Consider the following 15,477-nt stretch of genomic DNA (forward strand, 5'->3'; position numbering starts at 1 on the left):
CATAGGGTGCCTGAAATGAAAAGTGTTCCATTCCCCAGTACTAGCGTCCCTCACCTTGATTATCAAACTCCCAATAAAAAGAGAGAATTCAGGAAATACATAGCAGGTGATTTAACTCCTGGAGGGGAAATAATGTTTTATTTGTTGCATTGGCCCTCCAATTAAATGGCATGTCCAAAACATATTTAAACCTGCATTTCCTGCTCTACTATCTGACTACCAACACTCTTTTAATGTTTGTTCCTATTTTTTAAAAAAATAGTCCAAAAGTCCTGTTTATGTCCTTGAGATTGGGCATTTAAGGGCATTTGTCATTTTCAAATAACACAAACACCGTATGGGGAGCGGGTCACAATTTATGTACAGTGGCTGATATATTATTTGTCACTGTGCTGTTGATATTTATTGCTTCAGGACATTTGACTCAAGATCATCAGCAGCTGGCTCAGGCAAGACAGCAAAATGATCTCCAGGAGTAAACTTTGAGTGGCACTGAAACTACTGCCCATTGTTTTGACACCCTGGGCTGGTGCACAATCCTATCCAGCCCCACTCATCTCAGTCACAACACAAATCAATTAACCAATAATTCTTATAAAAATACCCAAAATCTTTGGCCCTTGGCTGTCCAATAATTACAGTCACCAGGTTTGTAAATTGAAACACAATTACTGTATATTTACAACAGGAATAAGGATGAAATATGCAGCAATTACAACTAGATAACAAGTAAGCTAACCTAGCACCTCTTTAACTGCCCCACCCTCTTCCCACACACACAAGACAGACAGACACAAAGGGGTAAAAATAATAAAGATTAAGGTCATAAGATAAGAGTCCTTGCTTCAGATGATGAGTTCTTTAATGCACTTTCTTCACAGTATGAGTGTGAATTAAAGTCTCGATTACAGCCTGTAATGATCTTCCTTGTAGTTAGCAATATCTTACTGACAGCTTTTCCAGGAAAGACCCCTGGCTTTACATATTCCTGTTCTGCAGAGAAAGATATCAGATTCTGGTCTCTGCTTGCATCAGCCTTTCCTGTAGAGAGAGTTGGTTCCCACAGTAGCCTTTTGGTGAGAATTTTCTGGTTATTTCTGGAGAAAACAGAGTGGAAAAAAGAACAATCTTCTCTCTTAGCTGCCAAAGTGGGACTGAAAGCTCCTTGAGTCTCTGAACAATTTCAGTAGGAACAGATCCAATCACCACCTACTGCTGGGCAGGGCCAGGGCCTCAGATTTGCTCCAGCCTTAAAATAAAAAGGCAATCATACAATAATAAAAATTACAGTGCAGAAGGAGGCCATTTGCCCATTTAGTCTGCACCGGCCCTTGGAAAGAGCACCCCACCCAAGCCCACGCCTCCACCTATCCCAGCAACTCAGTAACCCCACCTAACCTCCTGGGCACTAAGGGGCAATTTAGCATGGCCAATCCACCTAACCTGCACATCTTTGGACTGTGGGAGGAAACCGCAGCACCCGGACAAAACCCATGGAGAGAAACTGCAAACTCCACACAGACAGTCATCTGAAGCCGGAATTGAACCCGGGACCCTGGAGCTGTGAGGCAGCAGTCCAAACATCGTACTGCCCCAAATAAAAGCAAAGTTTAATAGTTCTGGCACCGGCACTAACTGAAAAGGTGCTGTCACTCCACAGTGCACTTTGTTTTGGTAAAGCAGCTGCAAAGTTGTTAGTTGTCTGGTCCTAACCCCCACCATCCTGCCTTATATTTTGAACTCCACAGTTGAAGTGAGAGTCATTACCCTTGACTTCAATCCAGCATTTGACAAACCCAGTGTGGCATTAGGGAACCCTAGCACAATTGGAGTAAATGGGAATCAGCTGGAGTCATACCTAGCACAAAGGAAGATTGTTGTGGTAGTTGGAGGTCAAACATCTCCGTTCCAGAACATCACTGTAGGGGTTCCTCAGGGTAGAGTCCGAGGCCGAGCCAGCTTCAGTTGCTTCATCAATGATCTTCCTTCCATCATAAGAAGTAGGGATGTTCGCTAATGACTGCACAATGTTCAGCTCCATTCACATCCCCTTAGATGCTGAAGCAATCTGTGTTCAAATGCAGCAAGACTTGAACAATATCCAGGCCTTTGCTGACAAGTGGCAAGTATGGTAATTAACACATGAAACAAGAAACGTAACAGCTTGTGGATTAAAAGTACCCATATTTACTGAACTGTCCTTGGTGTTTCATTGCTTTGTTTTCTCCGCGTGTTCAGCTTTTTCAAGGACGGAGCTTTCCTCTTTTGAATACATTCCTTGCACTTGTCTTTCCTGGAAGCTCCGAGCACAATGCACCCTCCTCAAGGGCAAGTGGAGAACCTCCTCCCAGGGTCACCGCCTCTCCCAGCATTGCTGCTCTCAAATTCTCAGAGTTGTGTGGGGGTGTCATCAATTTTCACCAGCTGCCAACATCTCCATAGTTTTCCCTTCTCTCGCTTCCTTTGGGACGCACTCAGACCTCTGCTGTGGGGAATCGTTTCATTTGTAAAATGTTTTGCAGAAATTGTTATACGGCTTGCATGTATTTTTAATTTTATTTTAATCCTTTAAATAAACAGGACAATTATTTTGCTAGACAATGGGGGATTTAGTGAGATAAGAATACAATTAAAGACTTCTGATTTACTTTCAGAGAACGACTTTTATTCTCTTTAGCGGTCACATTTTGCTTTTAATCTTCTTAATGGCCAATTTCTCAAGTACTTAGAATTAATGCTTTACTTTAAAAGTGCTCTGGGAGGATGCCTTCTCTGAATTTATCCTCCAAATTCAACCTTGAAGGCAATGCCAGGAACTTGTAGTGATCTGAAAATTGAGGCTGTAGTTTCTGCAACACACCATTACTGTCCATTCAGTACAGCTCCTGTTTGAATGGACTCCTGCACTGTATGTTCTATGTTCTGCCAATTTGGTGAAGAGTGGAAATTGTCCCCAGAAATTTGGTGTTGTATTCACGCTACTCTCTTAATACAGGAATAAAGAAAAGGACAGGACAATTAACAGAAAATTATATTTAAAAACAGCAAAAGGCTGGAAATACGCATTTGACCTGACAACCTTTGTAGAGGAACAGAAGTTAGTTTGTTGATGCTCCAGATCGAAGAACCTTCCTCGGGACCGGAGGAATGGTGTTCGGTCTGAATTTTTAAAAGAAATTCCAATTAAGGGGCAATTTAGCGTGACCAATCCACCTACCCTGAACATCTTTGGGTTGTGGAGGTGAGACCCAAGCAGACACTGGGAGAATGTGCAAACTCCACATGGTCAGTGACCCGGGGCTGGGATCGAACCCGGGTCCTTGGCGCGGTGAGGCAGCAGTGCTAAGCACCATGCTGCCACAGGTCTAAATTGTTATTGGCTAAGTTATGTTTCTCCACAGATGCTGCCTAACCTGGTGACTATTTTCAGTTTTTTCTTTTATTGTTTTTAATTGTCAGCATCTGTGGTGTTTTGTCTTTTTATTTAATAGCTGAATTTTAAGCATTCATGGCTGTGAGATTGATGTCAGAAAGCAAGGAGATTGGTACCAATGAGTTCAATAATGTGTCTACATCATGTGCACGTTTTCTGGTAAATTATGGGGTTCCATTTACAATCGAGTAATTTCTAAACGCCATTAACTCAATAACAGTATCTGAAATACCCACAGTTGGCGATTAAATTGAAAATTAAATAGGATTGTAAAAGTATCACTTGGAACAGTTGAATCCTTGTTCTGTTTTATGTCCAATAAAATTATTACAGCGCAGAAGAAGACCATTTGGCCTGTCGTGTCTGCATTGGCTCTCTGAAGGAACAATTTACCAAGTGTCACCCTTTGGCCCCATCGCCTTTCACATTTTTTTTTCCCCGATAGTAATTCAGTTCCCTCTTGCCTCCCATTGATCCTGCCTCCACTACACTGTTACAACACCCTGGGCTAGTGCACAGTTAACACAAATGAATTAACCAATAATTCTTATAAAAAGTACCCAAAGTCTTTGGTTCTTGGCTGCCCAATAATTACAGTCACCAGGTTTGTAAGTTTAAACACAATTACTGCTTATTTATAACGAGGACTATCTTGAATTATGCAGTAAATACAACTGGTTAACGACAAGCTAATACCTGCTTCCTGTGAGCCTATGTAGGGTGCTCATTCAGAGGGTCGGTGCAGACTTAATCTGCCGAATGGCCTCCTTCTGCAATGCAGTTATTCTATGATAATTGCAACAGATTTTCCATATCTACTGTCGAGACCCTTTGTACCTCTATCAAATCTCCCCTCAACCTTCTCTAAGAAAACAGTTCTAATCTCTCCAGTCTAACTACGCAACTGAAGTTCTTTGTCCTTAAAACCATTTTCATGAATATTTTCTGAACACTCAATGCCATAAGATGTAGGAGCAGAAGTACGCCATTCGGCCCATCGTGTCCCCTCCACCATCCAATGAGATCATGGCTGATCTGATATAATCCTCAACTCCACTTTCTCGCCTATTCCCACAACCTTCGATTCCTTTACTGATTAAAAGTCTGCCTAGTCCAGCCTTGAACATACTTAACAACCCAGCCTCTGCAGGACTTCGTAGTAAAGAATTCCACAGATTCACTACCCTCTGAGAGAAGAAATGTATTCATATCCCTCTTAAAATGTGGCACCCAGAACTGTGTGCAGTACAAAATTGAGGCCGAACCAGTGTTCCATGCAAGTTTAACATTTACCTCCTTGCTTTTGTACTTTATGCCGCTTTAATAAAGCCGACACTGCTGTATGCTTTATCAATTGTGCTTTCAATCTGTCCTGCCACCTTCAATGACTTGTGCACATACAAACCCAGGCCCTTCTCAGCCTGTACCCCTATTAGAATTATATCCTTCATTTTAATATTGTCTCCCCACATTCTTCCATTCAAAATTTATCACTTCACACTTCTCTGTATTGAATTGTATCTGCCACATTTCCACCCGTTTCACAAAACTATGTCCTTTCAATTCCACACTGTCCTCACTGTTCATAAAGCTTTTGTATTATCCACAATATTTTAAAATTGTGCTCTGTACACCAAGGTTCTAGGTCATTAATTGGAGTCTAACATCGACCCCTGGAGAACTCCATTGCAAACCTTCTTCCAGCCCAAAAGCATCCATTAACCACCACACCCTGTTCCCTGTCGTTCAGCCAATTTTGTATCCATGTTGCTACTGTCCCATTTATTCCATAAGTTATAACTTTGATCACAAGACTTTTGTGCAGTACTTTAGCAGATGTCTTTTGGAAATCCATGTGCACCACATCAACAGCATTACCCTCATCAAAACCCCAGCAATTTAATTAAACGTGATTTTTTTTCCTTAACAAATCGAGGCTGGCTTTCTTTAATTAATGTACATTCGCCCAAGTGGCTATTAATTTTGTTGCGAATTATCATATCTAGAAGCTCATCTCACACACGCACACACGCACACACGCGGTGTAACATTTGCAATGCCAGTTATGCCCAACAGATGAGACAGTTTAAGCAAACAAAATTAATTATTTGCACGTCAAAATTACCATCCCTTTGTCCATAAAAATGGCTTGTCCTTAGCTGCCATATATTTTGGACAAGAATATTTTTGGAAAGGGAAAAAGAACATCAGACCCAAAAACTTGTCTCTTTTTGATCTCGGTCCAAATTCTCAAGCTTTCAACACTTTTGCTCTATAGAAATACATGTAACGACGACTGTTTATATTCGGTTAACTAATTCTACAACTCAATTATTCCGCGCTGAAATAAGCTTCCTTTCTATTTCTTATTTAACCTCTTGCCATAATAGACAATTTGCCCAACAAGGCTTTATAACCCCTCATAATCTCAGAAAACTTGAATTATTTAACCTTAAATGCCTCTCCACCAAATGAAACATACCCAATCTTTCCTCCCATTATAAATTCCTGACAGCCCAAACCACCCTTGACCCCATTTCAGGATCACTAATATCCTATTGTAATTAGGTACATAAAGCTGCATATGGAACAGGAAATGGGGGCCTGATCAAAACCGCATGTACATTTCTCTGTAACTCTCTCCAGTCCTGTAAAACATTTGAAACTCTAGTTTCTAGTTCATTCCCCAATTATTTTTTGCGCAATATTGAACGTCTAAGCACTATGGTCGCATTACCTCCCTTTAGCCTCTCCTATTTCTTTTTTTTTTATAAATGTTTTTATTGGGTTTTTGAACAAGGTATAATTACCATTATGTGCACAGAATAAGAAACATATATCTATATATATATATATATACACATATTTAGAAGGGAAGGGCACACCCCAACATAGAATGCAATAAAATATGAAATAGACTAACTGGTGGGGTACTGTGCACCAGCTCGACAGCGGCAGCTCTGTGCATCTGGCCGAATTATTTACACCATGTAAGTACGCGACTGTTTGCGGGGGGGGGGGGGGGGGGGGGGGGCAAATATACATTTGGGTGCCGGGAAGATAACCACAGTGTGTGACACCTGGCAGGGCCGCGTGCCGCTGTTGCCCGCCTCTCCCGGACGGTTCTCCCCGCCGTCCCCCGCTCGTCTCAGCTGCTCCTCCCGTCCTCCATCCCCAACCTCCTCGTTCCCCGCTCCTGGAGATGTCATGCACGTTTTGGCACCCCGTGCCTTCCTTCCGGCTCCCGTTTCCCTGCCCCCCGCCCCATCCCGCTGGTTCTCCTCTCCTGTCCCCCCTCCCTCCACGGTTCGCCCCTCCCTCCTCAAGTTCAGCTGTCTCTGCCACCCCCGCCCCCCTGTGGTTCGCCTATAGAACATAGAACAGTACAGCACAGAACAGGCCCTTCGGCCCTCGATGTTGTCCCGAGCCATGATCACCCTACTCAAACCCACGTATCCACCCTATACCCGTAACCCAACAACCCCCCCTCCCCTTAACCGTACCTTTTTAGGACACTACGGGCAATTTAGCATGGCCAATCCACCTAACCCGCACATCTTTGGACTGTGGGAGGAAACCGGAGCACCCGGAGGAAACCCACGCACACACGGGGAGGACGTGCAGACTCCGCACAGACAGTGACCCAGCCGGGAATCGAACCTGGGACCCTGGAGCTGTGAAGCATTTATGCTAACCACCATGCTACCGTGTTGCCCCTTCTTTCTTCAGGTTTAGCTGCCCCCCCTTCCCTCCCTCCCTCCCAGTCACCCTCTCCCTTTCATGCCTTGGCTACCCTCCCCTGATTCTTGACTAAGTTCCCCTGATTCTTGGCTACCTGGCTATTCTTCCTCTTGTTCGTTGGCCACAAATAGGTCCCGGAACAGTCGCGTGAATGGCTCCCACGTTCTGTGGAAGCCGGCGTCTGACCCTCGGATGGAGATTTTCTCCATTTGGAGAGATTCCGAGATGACGGACAGCTGGTCTGCAGCTCTGGGTGGTGCTGCTGACCGCCAGCCAAACAGGATTATACGGCGGGCGATCAGAGAGGCAAAGGCAAGGGCGTCCGCCCTCCTCCCCAGGAATAGATCTGGCTTGTCCGAGACCCCGAAGACCGCCACTTTCGGGCATGGCTCCACCCTCACTCCCACCACTTTGGACATTGCCTCGAAGAAGGCTGTCCAGTACTCCACCAGTCTGGGGCAAGACCAGAACATGTGGGTGTGGTTGGCCGGGCCTACTTGGCACCGTTCACATCTATCCTCCACCTCCGGGAAGAACCTACTCATACGGGTTCTTGTTAAGTGGGCTCTATGTACCACTTTTAGCTGCGTCAGGCTGAGCCTTGCGTACGTGGAGGTGGATATGACCCTATGCAGTGCTTCGCTCCAGAGTCCCCATCCTATCTCAATCCCCAGGTCATCCTCCCATTTCTTTCTTGTTGCGTCTAGTACAGTGTCGGCCCTTTCTGTCAGTCGGTCGTACATGTCACTACAGTTCCCTTTATCTAGGATATTTGCGTCCAGTAGGTCTTCCAGTAGTGTCTGTCGTGGTGGTTGTGGGTACGTCCTTGTCTCCTTTCGTAAGAAGTTTTTGAGCAGCAGATACCGTAGCTCGTTCCCCCTGGCTAGCCGAAATTTCTCTGTCAGTTTGTCCAGTGTTGCGATCCTGCCGTCCGTGTATAGGTCCCTGACTGTCAGTGTCCCCCCGTCCTGCCTCCACATTTTGAAGGTGGCGTCAGTCAGTGCTGGTGTGAACCTATGATTGTTGCAGATGGGAGCTTTGTCAGACATTTTGGTCAGGCCAAATTGCTGCCGCAGTTGGTTCCAGGATTGGAGGGTGGCTATCACCACCGGGCTGCTGGAGTGTTTTTTGGGTGGGGATGGGAGTGCTGCCGTGGCGAGGGCCCGGAGGGAGGTCCCCACGCAGGAGGCCTCCTCCGCACGCACCCACTTGGCCTCTGGCTCCTGTATCCATCCCCTTACTTGCTCGGCTGTTGCCGCCCAGTGGTAGAATTGTAGGTTTGGGAGGGCTAGCCCCCCCCTGGATTTTGTTTTTTGTAGGACCTTCTTTGGGATCCTAGCATTTTTACCCCCCCCCCCCCCCCCCCCCATATGAATGCCATGATTAGTTTGTCCAGCGCTTTGAAAAAGGCCTTGGGGATGTAGATCGGAATGGATCTAAACAGGAAGAGGAACCTGGGCAGTACGTTCATTTTGATCGTCTGGACTCTCCCCGCGAGGGAGAGCGGGAGTGTGTTCCATCTTTGCAGGTCCTTTTTTATTTCCTCCGTCAGACTGGTGAGGTTCCATTTGTGGATCCCTTTCCAGTCATGGGCTATTTGGATCCCCAGGTAGCGGAATTTGTGTCGTGCTTGTTTAAACGGCAGTCCCGTTAGTGCTGCCCCCCCCTTGCGGGTGTACTGGGAAGATCTCGCTTTTGCTCATGTTGAGTTTGTAGCCCGAGAAGGCTCCAAACTCTTTCAGGAGCGCAATGATCCCGTCCAAGCTGCTCTGTGGGTCCGAAATGTAGAGGAGCAGGTCATCTGCATAGAATGAGACTCTGTGCTCTCTGCCTCCCCTTCGGGTCCCCCTCCAACTTTTTGCTGCCCTGAGCGCGATTGCTAGCGGTTCGATCGCTAGGGCGAACAGCAGCGGGGACAGTGGGCATCCTTGTCTGGTGCCCCTGTGCAGTTGGAAGTATTGAGAGTTGGTATTGTTGGTCCGTACGCTCGCCATGGGAGCGTTGTATAGGAGCTTTACCCAAGAGGTGAACCCTGTTCCAAGCCCAAACCGCTCCAGTACCTCTATGAGGTATTTCCATTCAACTCTGTCGAAGGCCTTTTCTGCTTCCAGGGAGACGATCACCTATTGTGTTCTCTCCCCGGAGGGGGTCATTATCACGTTCAGCAGGCGCCTGATGTTTGAGGTAAGCTGTCTACCTTTGATGAAGCCCATCTGGTCCTCTGTGACCACCTCAGGTACACAGTCTTCTAGCCTTTTGGCTAGGACTTTGGGCAGTATTTTGGCGGCTGTGTTCAGCAGTGAGATGGGTCTGTATGACCCACATTCCGTTGGGTCTTTGTCTTTCTTAGGTATCAGCGAGATTGAGGCCTGTGCTAGCGTGGGTGGCAGTGTGCCCCTAGGTAGTGAGTCTGTGAACATCTCCCGCAGGTGCGGGGCCAGCGCTGTGGCAAATTTTTTGTAGAAGCCCGCCGGGAATCTGTCTGGTCCCGGCGCCTTCCCCGTCTGCATGGAACTAATGCTGTCCATGATCTCTCCCAGTGCTAGTGGTGCTTTCAGGCCCCGTTTTCTGCCCTCCCCCACGACTGGAATGTCCAGTCCATCAAGGAACCGTTTCATCCCAGACTCCCCCCTTGGGGCCTCTGAGGTGTACAGCTCTTGGTAGAAGGCCATGAAGGTTTTGTTAATCTTTTCTGGTTCCGTATCCAACGTGCCTCCGGTACCCCTGATTTGTGCAATTTCTCTGGTGGCTGCCTGCTTTCTCAGCTGGTGTGCCAACAGGCGGCTGGCTTTGTCTCCGTGTTCATACAGGGTCCCGCGCGCCTGGCGGAGTTGGTGCATTGCTTTCCTGGTGGAGAGCAGGTCAAAGTTCCTTTGTAGTTCTTTCCTCTCTGCCAGGAGCTCTACGGTCGGGGCCTCGGAGTATTTACGGTCTACCTCCAGTATGGAGTCGACCAGCTGCTGCCTAGCCACCCTTTCCTCCCTATCTCTTTGTGCTTTGAAAGCGATGATTTCCCCTCTTAGTACGGCCTTTAGCGCTTCCGAGAACGTGGAGGGAGAGACCGCTACGTTTTGGTTGTTCTCCGTGTACTCTGCTATGGCCCGCACTATCCTTTCGCTGAAGGCCTTGTCAGCTAGTAAGGCACCGTCCAACCTCCATGTGGGGCGCTGGGCCCTTCCCGTCTCTAGCCGCACGTCCATGTAGTGTGGAACGTGGTCTGATATCACAATTGCGGAGTACTCCACTTTATCTATCCCTGGAAGCACCGTCTTCCCCACCACAAAGAAGTCAATTCTGGTGTATACGTTGTGTACTGGGGAGAAGAAGGAGAATTCCTTCTCCTCCGGATGGGCGAACACCCAGGGGTCCACCGCTGCCATCTGCTCCATAAAGTGACTGAGTTCCCTTGCCATGCTTGAGGTTTTTCCCGTTTTGGGGTTTGATCTGTCCTTCTTTGGATCCTGTACACAGTTGAAGTCCCCCCCCCCCCCCCCCCCCATGATTCGTCGATGCGTCGCTATGTCCGGGATTTCTGCCATGGTCTTTTTGATGAAACTCGTGTCGTCCCAGTTGGGCGCGTACATGTTGACTAGTACCACCGGTGCCCCATCCAGGACCCCGCTGACCATGACATACCGCCCCCCTGGGTCTGTAACCGTCCTTGTCGCCCTAAACACCGTCCTCTTGCCGATCAAGATCGACACCCCCCTGGCCCTTGCCCCATAGCAGGAATGGTAGGTTTGTCCCACCCTTTCTTACCCACATTTGGTCCTGCTCCCTCAGGTGCGTCTCTTGGAGGAAGACTATGTCGGCCTTCATATTTCTGAGGTGGGTGAGGTCTCTGGATCTCTTCACTGGGCCGTTAAGTCCCTTTACGTTCCAGGTGACTATCCTGGTGGGGGGCTTCTGCCCCCTCGCTCCTGTGGGATTAACCATACTTATCTGGTGGACACGCCCCTGCCCTCCGGGGTTTCCTTTGTTGGGGGGCCATCCAGGATGGCCGCTATTGCTGCTCTCTCCATACAGTCTGGTCCTTGCGCTCCGTGGTTTCCCCTTGTCCCGGGGGCACCTGCCATGGACGTTAACTATGTGTCCGCCATGCAGGTAGTCCCTTGCACTCTGGGGTCTCCCTTCGCCCAAAGACCGTACTGGGTGGGTGCTTGCAGCAGTTCCTTGTTTCGGGTCCTTGGTTGTGGCACTTTGTAGCCCTGTTCCTTTTCTAGCCTCCTTTGTCCCTCCTTCCCTGCATCCCCCCCTCCCTGGTCTCTTGTACCCTGTGTACCCCCCCCCCCCCCCCCCCCCCGGTCTTTCCCTTCTCCCTCCTCCCCCGTATACCCCTCCTTTGCCCCTCTTTCCCCTATTCCTGTCCCCATTTGCTCTCCCGGCTCCTGGCCTTGCCCCCCCCCCCCCCGTCGGCATGTCGTTGCCCCTTGCCAGGGGCCCCTTGTCCCTACCCTCGCTGGTGGTTTTCCAGCCCGTGCTCTTCGATGAACCTGTTTGCCTCAGCGGGGGCTGTAAAGAGGTGCTCCCTGTTTTGATATGTGACCCAGAGTTTCGCTGGGTACAGCATACCAAAACGCACGTTGCTCCTGTGGAGAGCTGCTTTCACTCTGTTGAACTCAGCCCGTCTCCTGGCTATATCTGCCCCAAGATCCTCATAAATTCGAATGGCGTGGCCTTCCCATTTGCAGGCTCTATTTTTCCTGGCCCAGCACACGATTGTCTCTCTATCCTGGTACCGGTGCAGTTTAGCTATGACTGCTCTCGGTTGTTCCCCTGCCTTGTGCTTCGGGTGCAGCGACCAATGCGCTCTGTCCAATTCTGGTGGGTCGTGGAAAGTTGTCTTCCCCACTAAGTTGCCCAGCATCTTAGCCATATATGCTGTGGGGTTTCTACCCTCGATCCCCTCTGGCAGGCCCACTATCCTTACATTTTGCCTTCTCGAGCGGTTTTCCTGGTCGTCTACTCTGCCCTTCAGGCTCCCCTGTGTTGCGCCCAGTCTCACCACCTCCTCCTCCAGGGCCGTGACCCGGTCGCTCATGTCGGTCGCTGCTTTCTCCAGCTCCTTAATGGTCGCCTCCTGGGCTTCCAGTTTCTCCCCTTGGGCATCTGATTTCTCCTCCAGTCTGGTCAGAGCTACTGCACCCCTGACATGGCCCTGGCCACTGCGGCCTCTATTTCTGCTTTCACCTCTGCCTTGATTACCTGCAGCTGCTCTCTCAGTGCCTCGGTGAAGGCTGCCTTCCAATTCCAGCCCCCCCTGGCCCCGGGGGAGAGGGCACCTGTCTGTCCAGCTCTTTTTGATGCGGCGATACATCCGTTTCGCCGCTTCGTGCGCTGATTCGCTCTCCTGAGCTGGCTCGCCCGTTGTCCCGTCTGCCTCTGGCGCCCCCTCTCCCTCTGCCTTGGCTCCCTTCTGGCATTTTTTCCTCCCCTTCCCTTTTCTTCTCTTTTTCTCCCCTTGTTTTTCTTTTCCGCACCCTATTTTTTTTTGTCTCTTACTTTTTTCTTCTCTCTTCCCTTCTTTCCTTTACCACTTTATTTTTTTTTCCCCCTCTTTTATACAAATCCTCTCAGGTGGGCTTGTTTTGGATGGGAGAGGAGAGTGTAAAAAGAGAGAAAATAATATATTTCCCCCTCCCCACCCTCTCTAACAGTTTTCTTTTGGTTTTTGTTTTTGTAAAAGTCCTTTTTTCTTCCTTCCCCCTCACTCACCCAGGATAGAGAGAGAGAGGGGCTTTTGAAAAAATGAAAATCGCTTATTGTCACAAGTAGGCTTCAATGAAGTTCCTGTGAAAAGCCCCTAGTCGCCATATTCCGGCGCCTGTCCGGGGAGGCTGGTACGGGAATCGAACCGTGCTGCTGGCCTGCTTGGTCTGCTTTAAAAGCGAGCGATTTAGCTGAGTGAGCTAAACCAGCCCCTGTCCAGAGTCTCTTTGTCCTTGCCTCGTGGTGGTCGCTGCCGTTTGGGGGAAGGGGGGGGCGTTGGGTTGGTCCCCGCTGCTCTGTCCCCGCTGCTCTGTCCCCGCTGCTCTGTCCCCGCTGCTCTGTCCCCGCTGCTCTGTCCCCGCTGCTCTGTCCCCGCTGCTCTGTCCCCGCTGCTCTGTCCCCGCTGCTCTGTCCCCGCTGCTCTGTCCCCGCTGCTCTGTCCCCGCTGCTCTGTCCCCGCTGCTCTGTCCCCGCTGCTCTGTCCCCGCTGCTCCGTTCCCGCTGCTCCGTTCGGGCTGCTGCACGTCACACCCTCCCGGTGGGGGTGGTTAGGTTGCTGGTTGCTCCTCCGTACCGCCGGCTGGGCCCCGCTTCGGTCCTGGCTGCTGCCGCTCCGTTCCTGGCCTGCGTTTGGGGGGGGGGGGGGGGGGGGGGGGGTGTGTGTGTGTGGAGCTGCCGCCGCCGCCGCCGCCGAACCGCTCCGCCGCCGAGGATCCTCCGCCGACAGATTCGGTGGGGGGGTCCCCTTCCCTGCTCTTGCCGCTGCGGAGAGAAAGGCCCTGACTTCGTTACCCTGCGGGAGCCCCTCTCTGTGCGACCGCTCCGCTCGCCGACCGGAAGACCATCCCTATTTCTCTTTTTAAGAAGCTTAAACCCTATCTCTAAAAAACCTTTTGATCACCTTCTTTGGCTCGATGTAAATCTTTGTCAGATTCCATTCTAGTGACATGCCTTGAAATATTTTACTATGTTAAAGCTGCTGTGGATAAATGCAGATTGCTGTTGTCATCAGAAGAACGATTGTTTCAGTTGAGTTCACCTTGCCTCTTCACTACAAAATCACCATAGCCGTTTGATTCTAGTTCCCCCACTTTGATAAACAGAAGCTGCAATGCATGGCAAAAACCATCAAGGACTATTTGGATACAGACACGGGCTTAACCTGTATTTGAACTTGGCATTAGGAAGAAGGAAGAAATGGCTAAGTGGCCATCATCTATTCCTTCTGAGTATGACATTGCTTTGAGCAAAAGGAATGAATCTACAAGCACCCAGCTGTGATTGAAGAATTTCCAGACCCTGGCTGTTTATTTGATATCCACGCTCTAAATATATTTTGCATCCGAGTTACTGGATAACATCAATAATGTAAAGAAATGATCACAGCATTTATCTTTAATAATGAGCTTATCAGTGATATATCTTGTAAGACGGTCCAATCCAATGTTCTGAAATGTTTATTGGCAAATTTAATAATTCTTGACTTCATTAGTTAGTGAATTATTGATAGCTTTGTACTTGCTCTCTGAAGCTGGTGGATGCTTGAAGTAGCTATATAGCCTCAGTGAATACTTAATGCTGTTTTACTTTGTCGGTGCAGTTAATATTAATGAGAATGTGCTGGCCAAACAGCATGAACTTTAGGCTAAAACTTCATCACTGGGAATTACTGGTCAGGAGGCCTGATGCTGGTGAATGCAAAAATTGGCTACAAAGAGAAACTTAAAAGGGAAATGGACAGAAAATATTGCTCATCACACCCTGGATCAAGGTTGCATCTAAAACGTAAAACTGCCCGGTCAATTAGCCCTTATGCCAACTGTAAAAGCAGATGGTCCACATAAAGTTCTATTGGCCCCTCAATGGGCTAAATCGCCTACTTGATTGTTGGTGGGCGTGCTTCTGACTCTCGCATGCACTGCGAACCGAAATGTTGGACAACTGCGCAATGACGTTGGGATGTGTGCCCAACGTAGTCTGTGCTTTCATGAACTTGTGGCTCGGGGGCATGCCCGCCTGAGCTGTGTAATCTTCTGGGCAATGTGTTTTGGTGAAGAGCCTCCATCTGTAATTTTAACCGTTGCTTTTTAGATACTAAGTTTCCAACCTTTTCTATTTACACTTTGGGTTAGGAGGTGTGTTCCAGCCTTTCCTTATTTCTTTCTCGGGCAAAATGGTATGTGGCTGTGTGTTTGGGGGGGGGGGGGGGGAGGGGTAAGGCAGTTGGCACAATGGGATGTGAGGAAACCCCCAGAGGAGGGAAGTAAAATGGGGTGGAAAAAAGAATGAACTAACAAAATAAAACATGTTTTCTTGATTAGTTACATCCTTCAGCTGTAGAATTATAGAATCCCTACAGTGCAGAAGGAGACCATTCAGCCCATCAACTCTGCACCAACCCTCTGAAAGAGCATCCTATCCGGGCCCTGACCCTACCCTCGTAACCCCACCTAACCTGCATTAAGGGGCAATTTAGCATGGCCAATCCACCTAACCTGCCTACGTGCAAACTCCACGCAGACACACTCATCCAAGACTGGAATTGAACCTGGGTCCCGGTGCTGTGAGGTAACAGTGCTAACCACTGTGTCACC

At 48.8% G+C, this 15,477-nt stretch overlaps 1 protein-coding gene across 1 annotated transcript in view; it reads left to right on the plus strand.

The window, feature by feature from the left end:
- The window catches only part of timm44 (translocase of inner mitochondrial membrane 44 homolog (yeast)), a 111,435-nt gene that overhangs the window by 71,922 nt on the left and 24,036 nt on the right, over window positions 1-15,477 (plus strand). The gene's annotated exons all lie outside the window — the stretch shown is intronic.

Source organism: Scyliorhinus canicula, chromosome 18 (assembly GCF_902713615.1).
Source record: "Scyliorhinus canicula chromosome 18, sScyCan1.1, whole genome shotgun sequence".
Lineage (NCBI taxonomy): Eukaryota > Metazoa > Chordata > Chondrichthyes > Carcharhiniformes > Scyliorhinidae > Scyliorhinus > Scyliorhinus canicula.